The sequence below is a fragment of the Salvelinus sp. IW2-2015 genome, unplaced genomic scaffold (genome assembly GCF_002910315.2).
Source record: "Salvelinus sp. IW2-2015 unplaced genomic scaffold, ASM291031v2 Un_scaffold1497, whole genome shotgun sequence".
In the NCBI taxonomy this organism is placed as follows: domain Eukaryota; kingdom Metazoa; phylum Chordata; class Actinopteri; order Salmoniformes; family Salmonidae; genus Salvelinus; species Salvelinus sp. IW2-2015.
In genome coordinates, this window is record NW_019942945.1 from 897 (window position 1) to 12,187 (window position 11,291).

At 39.0% G+C, this 11,291-nt stretch overlaps 1 long non-coding RNA gene across 1 annotated transcript; it reads right to left on the reverse strand.

The window, feature by feature from the left end:
* Nucleotides 1-222: 222 nt before the first annotated feature.
* On the reverse strand, nucleotides 223-1,630 carry LOC112071028 (uncharacterized). Its single transcript, XR_011475723.1, has 3 exons — nucleotides 1,322-1,630; nucleotides 1,131-1,233; nucleotides 223-609 (listed from the first exon to the last, which is right to left on the reverse strand). It is a non-coding gene; the product is annotated as an uncharacterized lncRNA (long non-coding RNA).
* Between the last annotated feature and the right edge of the window lie 9,661 nt (nucleotides 1,631-11,291).

Here is an 11,291-nt window from a genome sequence, read left to right on the forward strand (position 1 = left end):
GACTAAAGGTGTCAGCCGTAGGTCTGAGTGGTCTGAGGAGAAGGATGGTAGGTGTAGTTCTGAGTGGTCTGAGGAGAAGGATGGTAGGTGTAGGTCTGAGGAGAAGGATGGTAGGTGTAGGTCTGAGGAGAAGGGTGGTAGGTGTAGGTCTGAGGAGAAGGGTGTAGGTGTGTTGCTGAGTGGTCTGGGGAGAAGGGTGTAGGTTGTAGTTGAGGAGAAAAGGGTGTACGTGTTAGGTCTGAGGGAAGGGGTGGTAGGTGTAGGTCTGAGGAGAAGGGTGGTAGGTGTAGGTCTGAGGAGACGGGTGGTAGGTGTAGGTCTGAGGAGACGGGTGGTAGGTGTGGAGGGTCTTTCTTTGGAGCTGCAAAGTAAAGAGAATAGAACAAGTTTAGAATTGTATTTCACAGCTGTATATGTAGGATACTTATTTTAACAAAAAAATGTTACTGAGCATTAAAATGTACTTAATTTGTAAGTGGATTACATCACAAAAAATGTGGATGACAAGATGACCATTGGATAGATTCACTGTGGATGGGAGCATTGCTGTCTGGTGGTCCCAATTCATCCATTGTTTGGAATTGTTTTCTCCACAAGATCTAAAACAGTCTTTAGAAAGACGTTGTAAAGACAAGTTGAACTAGCTCTYTMYYYRYYGMMTGWCAKKCRRYRRRKACAGAGGGCCGAGTGGCTGCTGGTTTTCGGTTTTTCCTTTCAATGAACACCTGGACAACCTAACCAGGGGAGGGGAGTTCCTTAGTCATTTGTGACCTTCATTTATCAATCAAGGGTGGAGCAAAAACCTGCAGACACTCGGACCTCCCATGGTAGGAGTTTGACACATGTGGATTAAAGTAATTAACCACTCAAACGAGTTTAATCAGGTGTGTAGATGTTGCCCAGAACACAACCCTTTGCCCACCATGAAACTCCATAGACTGTAGCCTAGCTCGCTAAAGCTAGCTGAAAATGTTGAGTAGGCCAAAAGCTAAGATTTTGTTTGAAAACCTTGACAGATCAGTGAAAATGCATAGTGGTTTGAGAAATGTCGTAAAAAGCAATAAATCAATCTCCATAACATTACATACTAGCGATTACAACCACATGGTTTATTTGCATACTTCACTTACCGGGAAAGAGAATGATCGCATGGGAGGATCGGGTACGTTCCAAGTTGTCTTCTTTGTTGAAGTCATGATGCGCATTTGTGTTGTAGGTCAAATTACACAGATTCTGCACAGAATAAGAATATATTCAAACTGCCTGGAAAAGCGTTTCTTAGATTCGATATTCTTATATAAATTGAACAACACAAAGTAACCTCCCCTGCAGCCGATTGTGTTGACGAGCTGCAACGCGCTCCGCATTACATTGGGTTGAAGTTGCATATGTACAGTACTGATCTTGGGTCAGTTTTCCGTTATTTTCTCGTACMACTTGGGGAGAGAAAGCAACATCACCCGCAAGGGTTTTGATCGGCCAACATATGTTTTCTGACTGCAATAAGATCAAAACAAAAAAATATTAAGTGAAAACAAGCATAGAAAACAGTATTTGCCATTGATAATGTATTTAAATGTTCCCTGGCAAAGATCCCAAAGAGTGCCATTACTTGGAGTAATCTCTGAACNTTCTCGTACGACTCGGGGAGAGAAACCCGCAAGGGTTTTGATCGGCCAACATGTTTTCTGACTGCAATGAGCGCAACACCCAAAAATATTAAGTGAAATCAAGCATAGAAAACAGTATTTGCCATTGATAATGTATTTAAATGTTCCCTGGCAAAGATCCCAAAGAGTGCCATTACTTGGAGTAATCTCTGAACGGTTTCAAAATGCCTACCTGTTGAATATCATCTTGTCTGCAGCAAATAAATGTATCGGAAGAGTGGAGTGGAAGACTAAATACATTTCTGTCAATGGAAAAATCACCCATAAAATAAATCTGAAGACAGATGTAGGCTATGTATGTAGCTGCTATTACACATACTAATGCCTCGTTCAGGTACTATCGGAGTTCTCGGGGATTCCTAGTTCCGACTGGGAAGTTTCACTTGAATGACCCTCCAAATAGGAATTACAAGAGGGAAATTAGAAAATGATGTGGCCAATCTTATTGGTTTAAGAATTGTTCCGACTTGAAAAMWACTTGAAAACAATKATGTCGGAGTTACGACTTCCCATTGTCCAGTATCCCAGGAGAATGTGAAGCCAGCATAATACTGCATTCAAGTGCTAGTCGGTACTAGGAAACTGACATTTCTGACTTGCTAACTGGTTGAACGCGTTACAGTAGCCTAAGTATATAACATGAGTGACATGACCGTAATAATCATAATGGAAAGGCATTGGAAAGGCCATAAGTGTAAGCCAACATAATTCATTATTTTACATTAACCTGTTTAACATGTAATACATGCATTATGAAGAAAATGGTGTAATTTATGCTCCACGAAATATGAAATGGGTTATGAATAAAATCGTGTATGGTTGCCTACATGAAAAAAAGGCGTTCTGATTACAAGTGCACCAGTATCCAAAGTCTTAAGCGAAATCAAGCACAGAAAACAGCATTGGCATTAATAAAACAATATTTCCCACGAATTAAGTCGCACGTAAATGTGCGTCTTTTCTCAAAAATTCTGTTCAGCAAGTCTAAAACAGTACATATAGGCATACAACGACACATTTTAAAACATGGTTAAACAAAGACAAAATTTCTGTATATTCATGACGTTGAATTAGCCATTAAGAAGAACAAAAATGAAATATAAATTATCGCGTCAAATTCGTGGTTAAATTCGTGTCTTTTCGCACGAATTAAGTAGCACAGACATTCGTGTATTTTCAAACGAATTTAACCAGCCCAAAAATGCACCAAAACGCACGAAATCTGCTGAAATACATTTTGTACATATATGCGCGAATTGAATGTGAGACTGTGTTGCAGCCAATATCAGCTTTTCTGTGACGTGTTACTGTAACTGCTACAGGATCATCAGCATAAATCATCAGCTTAAAGTGTATCAATTAAATTCTGATATTTACAACACCATTGTAACGATTGTTATTATGTCCTCAGTCACTTAATCTAAAGCCGTATTATGAATASGCCTAACCAGACATTGAGAATGGAAACCGTTTATGCGAATCACATGTATGTTCTTATAATAATGTGGGGTTAGTCATGTTATCCGATGTCTTGTTTTTTGATCACCTGTCAAATCAAATGAACCATGTTTTGAGTTTGTGGTCGAACGCAGACAATTGGATTGTGCGCGCAAAACCTCTTGTTGTGCGTTGCTCGGTAGCCTAAAATGCGCTGTCTGATCATGTATTTAGCCTAGGCCTACTTATCGAAACTTACAACTACAACGTGATCATATAAACAATTAAAACGTGAAGGTATATCAAAACGAATATTAAACGATTACCTTGTTTATTGTCCATTTCCTGGTACGAGTTTTGACTGTCAAACAGTGGGTGCGTTCGAGCTCATAGTTTATTCAGTGTAGCCTACGGGTATAATGGAAATAGCTTATGCCAGAGGAGGCAGGAGCTATATAATAATTTGTTTGAGTCAAGTAGGTCACATGACCAATGAGCTATTGAAATTCGAATGTAAAAAACGCTGGTACTTTGTTTACGCTCCCTAACTAATTCAACTAGGAATACAAACATGCTGCTCACATTTCCACATGTTTATTAGCTCTGGAAAGCTCTGGAAAGTCCAAATCGTGAAAATAAGACCTGTGCAGTGTTGTACGCATTTTTTCCAACATAATGACACTTATTTGGAGTCTGTGGCTCAAGTGGTTTGAAAGCTATTGAGGTTTAAAAGTTTAGTTTTAAAAGTGCGAATATCCGTCGAATATCCAACTTGAAACTGTCTTTACCTCGGTCGATTTTCTTCCTTTCTGCACACACTTGACACTGAAGAGGCTTGTGCACAAAAGCTCTTACAGGGTATCTCATGAATCCAAACGTTATATGAGAAGGGAGAGACTCTTCATCAAAGACTAGCATGGATGAAGTGAACTTTTCTCCGTCACCATACAGATCAATCGACGTGCACCAACCACTCCATCGATGTCTTCAGTTATATCGTGTGGCTTTATTTCTGACGCGAACCCAGAAGTAACCCCCTTGACAGGCGCCCTGCTACGAAAAACCATGCGGAAAACATTCCACTCCGATCTTTTTGAGTCTTTAAAACACGCTTCTTCTGCTCCGCAGACACACAAAACAAATGTTTTAAATTTTTTGTTGTTGTTGATTAAATCTAAATAGGACCAATCTCGTGACTGGAGACGATAAACGAGTCTACTGGTTTCCTATTTTACAACACAAGTTGAGTTCTCMTTTCCCTTTTTCTTCGCCCTTGTGTAGCCAACTCATTCTCACTTCCTGTGAAAGGGGTCACAAATAGACTCCTAGCGCTTTCAAACGAAAGCTCAGTTTCCGCCATTTCCTCCTTCAATCCCCCACCTTCGTTCTCGCACGTCCTCGGTTTGTTTTCTGAAAATTCGATATGGGGCGAGGGCGAATATAATTGGAACCAATCATATTGGTGGTTGGATGGTTAGCTGAGACTGTCTCGCATTCCCATTGGCTGACCGTCTCATTTCACTTAGTTGAGACCAATTTTGAGACAGACAAAAATGTAAAGCAAGTGAAGAGACATTTAAAGTCCGAGCAGTAGAGAACTGGAAAATGCACAACGCTTCAATATTTGGGAATACAGTACTTTTCATCATCGGTAAGTAGGCTATTCCTATAGAGAGGTGTACTTCGTATTGGTGTTTGTTACTGCTGTGAATATACAGGCAGGTATTATCATAATGTTTATACCTATGATTATAATGTATACCTTTAATTCAAATCAAAATCAAATTTTATTGGTCACATACAAGATTTAGCAGATGTTATTGCGGGTGTAGCGAAAGCTGGTGTTCCTAGCTCTGACAGCGCAGTTGTATCTAACAATCATAACAATACACAAATCCAAAAGTAAAATTATGGAATTAAGAAATATATAAATATTAGGATGAGCAATGTCAGTGGATTGACTAAATACAGTAGAATAAAATACAGTATATACATATGAGATGAGTAAAGCAGTATGTAAACATTATTAAAGTAGTAGAGTTTCCATTATTTGAAGTGGCCAGTGATTCCATGTCTATAAATATGGGTAGCAGCCTCTATAGTGCAGAATTGAGTAGCCAGGTGGTACCCTGCTAGTGATGACAATTTAACTGTACTGACCTAGCCTTTTGGATGACAGCGGCAGGGTAACAGCGGGTGGTTGATGTCTTTGATGATCTTTTAGCCTTCCTGTGACATCGGGTGCTGTAGGTGTCCCGGAGGGCAGGGAGTGTGCAGATCGTACCACCCTCTGAAGAGCCCTGCGATACGTAGGTGTCCGCGACGTGGCTGGTTTTCCCTTTGTAACCGTTATTGTCTGTAGACCCTGCCACATACGTCCCGTGTATTGTCATTAACATTCAAACATGGTGTCAGAGTCGGATAACTAACCATGATTTCCGCAAATTAGAGCAATGTTTTCGGTTGTCACTAGCTTTTCGACTTTGTCACTAGGCTAAGGGAAAAGGCAGCTAGCTACATGTGACTATGGTTCTTTAAGAGATGAACTGATCAGAGATAAGATAGTGCTTGGCATAACTGATGAGGACACGCGCAGACGTTTTCTGAGAGAACTTGACCTAACACGGAGCCCAAACCGGCTCGCGCGCGAAGGCGATCGCGCATACATTTATTTTGTCGCCACACCAAACGCGTCCACAACACGCAGGTTAAAAATCAAAACAAACTCTGAACCAATTACAATAATTTGGGGACAGGTCAAAAAACATTAAACATTTAAGGCAATTTAGCTAGTTTGCTTGCACTTGCTAACTAAATGGTCCTATTTAGCTAGCTTGCTGTTGCTAGTTAATTTGTCCTGGGATATAAACATTGTTTACCTGAATCCACGAGGTCCTCTACTCCGACAGTTAATCACACATAAAACGGTCAACTGAATCGTTTCTAGTCACTCTCCTCATTCCAGCGGTTTCATCTCGGACTTTATATTGCGATTGGCAACTTTCATAATTAGGTGCATTTTGCCTACACACTATTTAGCCTACACAAAGAGGCTTAGGCCTATTTAATACATTTTACAAGCTATTAGGGATGTATTCTATCAGTAACGTATCTACCAATAAAACTCTTAAAAACACATCCCTATAGAACAACCGTTAAATAGCTTTTAAGGCATAGAAACCATAAATGACTTGTTAACAGGAAATACATTTATTCCATGACAGAATTAAAAGCCATTTTGGACTGACCAATGTAGTGTTTTCAAATACATGTCAACTTAAAAAGGTACATATCATGACATTTAAATTTGAAATCTTGTGAAAATCAGAGTAACCTTGAGGGAATCATATTTATGTCTGAAAGGGATATTATTATGATAAGTAAAATAAACAAAACCTTTCAGAGAGCATATCCAACTGAAAATCTTATTAAAAAAATATAAACTATTGGAAACAAGACTTAAAAAMAACTGATGTTGGTACATGATTGAGGGAATGTCGGCGCATAACTAACAAAATGAGTTAACGAAAATGTAGGCTACGCTTACAGTATAAATCAATGTATATAATTTATTATACAAGAGACAAAATTCACTAATTCTACAGCARAATGGTAGAAACATATCCTAAGTGTAAAACTAACAGTGACTCAATAATCCATGATTCTTGGGAATGCTATAAAGTCTAAAAATTATGGGCGGAGCTAGAACGTTGGCTGTCAGAAGTAGCCTATTACAATGTAAACTTACTTTTAATCCGTCTGTCTGCCTATTTCTAGACCTGGCATATTTGGGTGTAGTGAGATACCCGATGGGTTGGATAATTATCTCATCCCCCATCTTGAAAAAACCTATACTAAAACTTGGAAATCAACCTGTCCGCCATCATGAACAGAATTGGCGCATGGACGACTGAGATTTTTTTTTGTACACTTTCAGGCCATGTGGCAAACAATAATGCAGGCACTAGGGATGGGGGTGTGAGCATGCGGGTCTGGGCAGATGAAATGTAATCATTGTTTGTGTGTGTCTGTAAGTTATTGTTCATATGTGTATGTTTGTATCTGGTGTTAATAAATAAAAATGTAAACTTTAAATAGATAGAAAAAAAGTGGGGAGGTGCATCTGCGACAGCCGGACATTAAAGTAGTTTTCAAACAGCAAGGCTCAGATCAACATCACAGTGTTGGTATTGTTTATAAAAGGTTATTTAAAATGTACAAATAAACATGCATTTAAACCCCCATATCACACACCCACAAACTAAAATCATAATGTGCGTAGGCTACATTGTACAATCACTTAGTGAGGGAGACTCAAATCACATTTATTTGTATATATTCAAAGTTTCGCATGGGTCAAATAAAAGCACCGTAATGATTGGGTGACAATAGAGCCACCTACAATGCAGGATGAAGTTTGTAAAGAGCAAATGCAGAAACTTGCAGTCGACTGCAGTCAAAACTTCATGACATTTGATCACAACTTCACATTTGATCACATGAGCTCATAGTAATGGCTGTAATTAAATTAATGGAACACAGTTAAATGTGGTTTCCATATGTTTAACGTGTTTGATACAGTTCCAACCATTACAATGAGCCCGTCCTCCAATAGCTCCTCACACCAGCCTCCTCTTGTATATACTACTTCCATTTATAACCGTAGGACACACTAAATAAACAATGAACTCGAATGCACCCACTGATTGACAGTCAAAACTCGGACCAGGAAATGGACAATAATGGACAATCAGCATAGTTCTTCACTTTCTAAATTAAAAGTCTCACTCTGGCAAGAAAAACTAGATCCGCATTGTTGCCTCCTCACTGTAAAATCCTACCACTGTGTCAACGTCACACCAAGCATTGCATTGTGACGAGCAAATACTTTGAATATGAATTTAAATTGAAAGAGTGATTTGGTGCAGTGAACAACTGACTTTGTCTGTTGCACTCAGTCAATTGAAAATGTGCTTAGTTATGAAATGATCAGTTTTGATCTGTTTCGATTTTGGTGCTTAGAGTTGTGAAAATTTACCACATACTTGTGAAAATTTCCCCAAAGTGATAAAAAAAACTGAATGTGCTCACCACACTTTTGTTACTAGTGAGAGTTGTCCTTCCTACCCAGAGGACCAATATTAATGACATGAATCTGTGTTAATCATTGTATTTTTATATCCCAGCTCAGTACCACTTCCTCAATCAAAAAAAATCCCTAAGGGGATTTTCTGGACAGTTCATCAGAGAAGGGGAGCTGTTCAGTGGTGTGTTCTGTGGAGAACCGGAGAGACATGACCCTGTCCTGGTACAGAGAGAGGAGAGACTGACCAAGGCTAGCTCCCCGACCCTCTCCCCAACCTGTCTCTCCCTGGAGATAAAGCTACAGGACAAAGATATCTACAGCTGTGTGGCTGCCAACCCAGTCAGCAACCAGACAACCAAACTCAACATTGAAACGCTCTGCCTTCAGTTTGTAGGATGTCATAATGGTAATGTGCAACATTTTCTTTGTTATTGGACTGGTTAATTAGTTTACTTGGATCCCCATTCACTGCTATTCTTCCAGCGCTGGGGTTAGACCCATATAAACATAATATTTATCTACAGGAACAGCCCACACAAACAGCATTCAGTTAACTTTTTTTTCCTAGATAAATTAAGCCAAAAAGTAGAATGATTTACCGACACTATTAAATTAGATTATGAGAAGAAACAGGGTAAAGTGTACATATTGTTTTGGGACTCATCAGTTTGTTTCCTGTTTTTATTTTGACAGAATCAGGTCCTATTCTAATCACAGTCATTCCGATAATACTCGGCCTACTGTTACTTATCGGATATACTGCATCTGGAAAAGAAAGATATTAAAAGGTAAGTGACATATTACTTGAGTAGCCTAAAGACAAAGTACTCCTGTCATGGTTGATACGGTATGTTTGTATGTATGGTATGAGCAGTGTTGAAATGCGCAATTTTTTTGTGCTCACTGTACAGGGTGCTGTGTATCCACCTCAGGGAGTCCAGAAGAGGAGGGCTCTGTGGTGTAGCCTACTCTGTCAGACCCTGCATTTCACCTTCTTCCCCATTAAGAAGAAAGAATCATTAGACTGCATCCCTGCCACTGTAACAAATGCACATTTTGACATGAACAAAGGATGTGTTTTATGCAGCAAATAATCACTCCTCTTCTCTGTACCAATCTGTCTACAATTGATTACTAAAGGAGTATTTTAATACTTAAACAAAGAGTCTGTGTTTCCTTTCCATTACTAATGTATGTTTGTAATTATATAGACCTGATCATTTGCTGAAGAAATACCAACAGTTGAATAAATATTGTAACATTTGTTTGTAAGATAGCCTTAAAGGGATCCCCACTTCAACCTCATATTATTATTTCCAGTAGCAAACCAGTGTCTCAGCACTGCTGTGACATCACGGTGCTCCTCACTTCACTGCGATTCTTATGTTTGAAAATCAATTACTTTTTTTTAAATATATATTTTTCCCATTTTTCTCCCCAATTTTGTGGATCCAATTGGTAGTTAGTCTTATGGCTTCAATTCCTTACGGATCGGGAGAGCGGTGCATCCTCAGAAACAAACCCAACCAAGCTGCACTGCTTCTTGAAACAATGCCCACTAAACCCAGAAGCCAGCTGTGTCAGAGGAAACAGCATACACCTGCGATGGTGTCAGTGTCCACTGCACCCGTCCCGCTACACGAGTGAGTCGCTAGACGCGATGGGACAAGGACATCCTGCTGGCCAAACACTCCCCTAACCCAGATGAGCTGGGTCATATGTTACAACGCCCATGGGATTCCTGGTCGCGGCCAGCTGCGACAGAGCCTGGACTCGAACCCAGAATCTCTAGTGCCACACTAGTACTGTGATGCAGTGCCTTAGACCACCGCCCACTCAGGAGGCCCTAATGTTTTAACCTTTGATGATGCCATCACATGAATAATGTATATATTTTTTCCACAAAACTTATACATGCACCATTTTCACATTTGTAGAGACTGTATTGTGATGGAGAAAATGAAATGAGGTTGAAAAGTGGTGTAATTGCCCTTAAGCTTTTGGCTATTTACTGTATTACAAAAGTCATATTTAACTGTGTTGTTGTTGACAACACAGAAATATCAACATTTAAAAGATACTGTATGTATCTAATGGTTGGATAGTTTCATCTGAGCCACTGGTTTAATCCTATTATTTAACTTCCATTTTTGGTTTAGTTGGAGACGTAAATCCAACATATCACTTGTTAACTTGTCGACAAGTTAATAGGCTATTACTGTATTACAAAAGTGATATTGAGTTGTGTTTGGTTGCCAATGCAACCAAATATCAACATTTGAAGGAGATGATTTTTGTGCCACTGACTTAGTCTGGCTTTAATTCCAGTTCTCTTCAAATTAATATTGATATTATCCAGAGTGGTGCAGTGGTCTAAGACAGTGCAAGAGGGGTCACTGCAGTACCTGTTAAAATCCAGGCTGCCTCACATCTGGCAGTGATTGGGAGTCCCATAGGGCGGACACAGTTGGCTCAGCGTCGTTGGGGTAGGCCATTATTTTAAATAAGAATTTGTTCTTAACTGACTTCTAGTTAAATAAAGGTCATGTTTTTAAAAAAATATATGTCAGATTCACATCTCCATCTCAACCAAAAATCGAAGTTAAAGAATAGCATTAAATCAAACTTTATTGAGTGCATTTTATTTTTGATTGGTTTTAGTAGTCTATTCCTTAACTTATGTGAATCCAACAAATAAATGATTCATTTGTAGACAAACTGGAATTAAAGCCAAACTAAGTCAGTGGCACAGATGAAACTATCCAAGCAGAAGATCATCTCCTTCAAATGATATTTGGTTGCTGTGCAACCAAACGAATTCAATATCCAGTTTGTTTACAAAATATACAAATGATATTGGATTCAGGTATCCATGAAATCTATTTCAAGTTTGATTTGATTTGGTCCTATTTCTAGAAATCAACCACAGCTAAACTGTAGGTACTATGTATGTCTATTTTTAGTTGAACACTGGTTAACTTTAAACAATCAGGTGACTGTCAAATGCTATAAAGGCCTAAATAATGATGAAATAGTATAGTATGACGTCATTTCCTAAATTCCGAATGACGTGGACAGTGATTATGAAAGAGACTCCT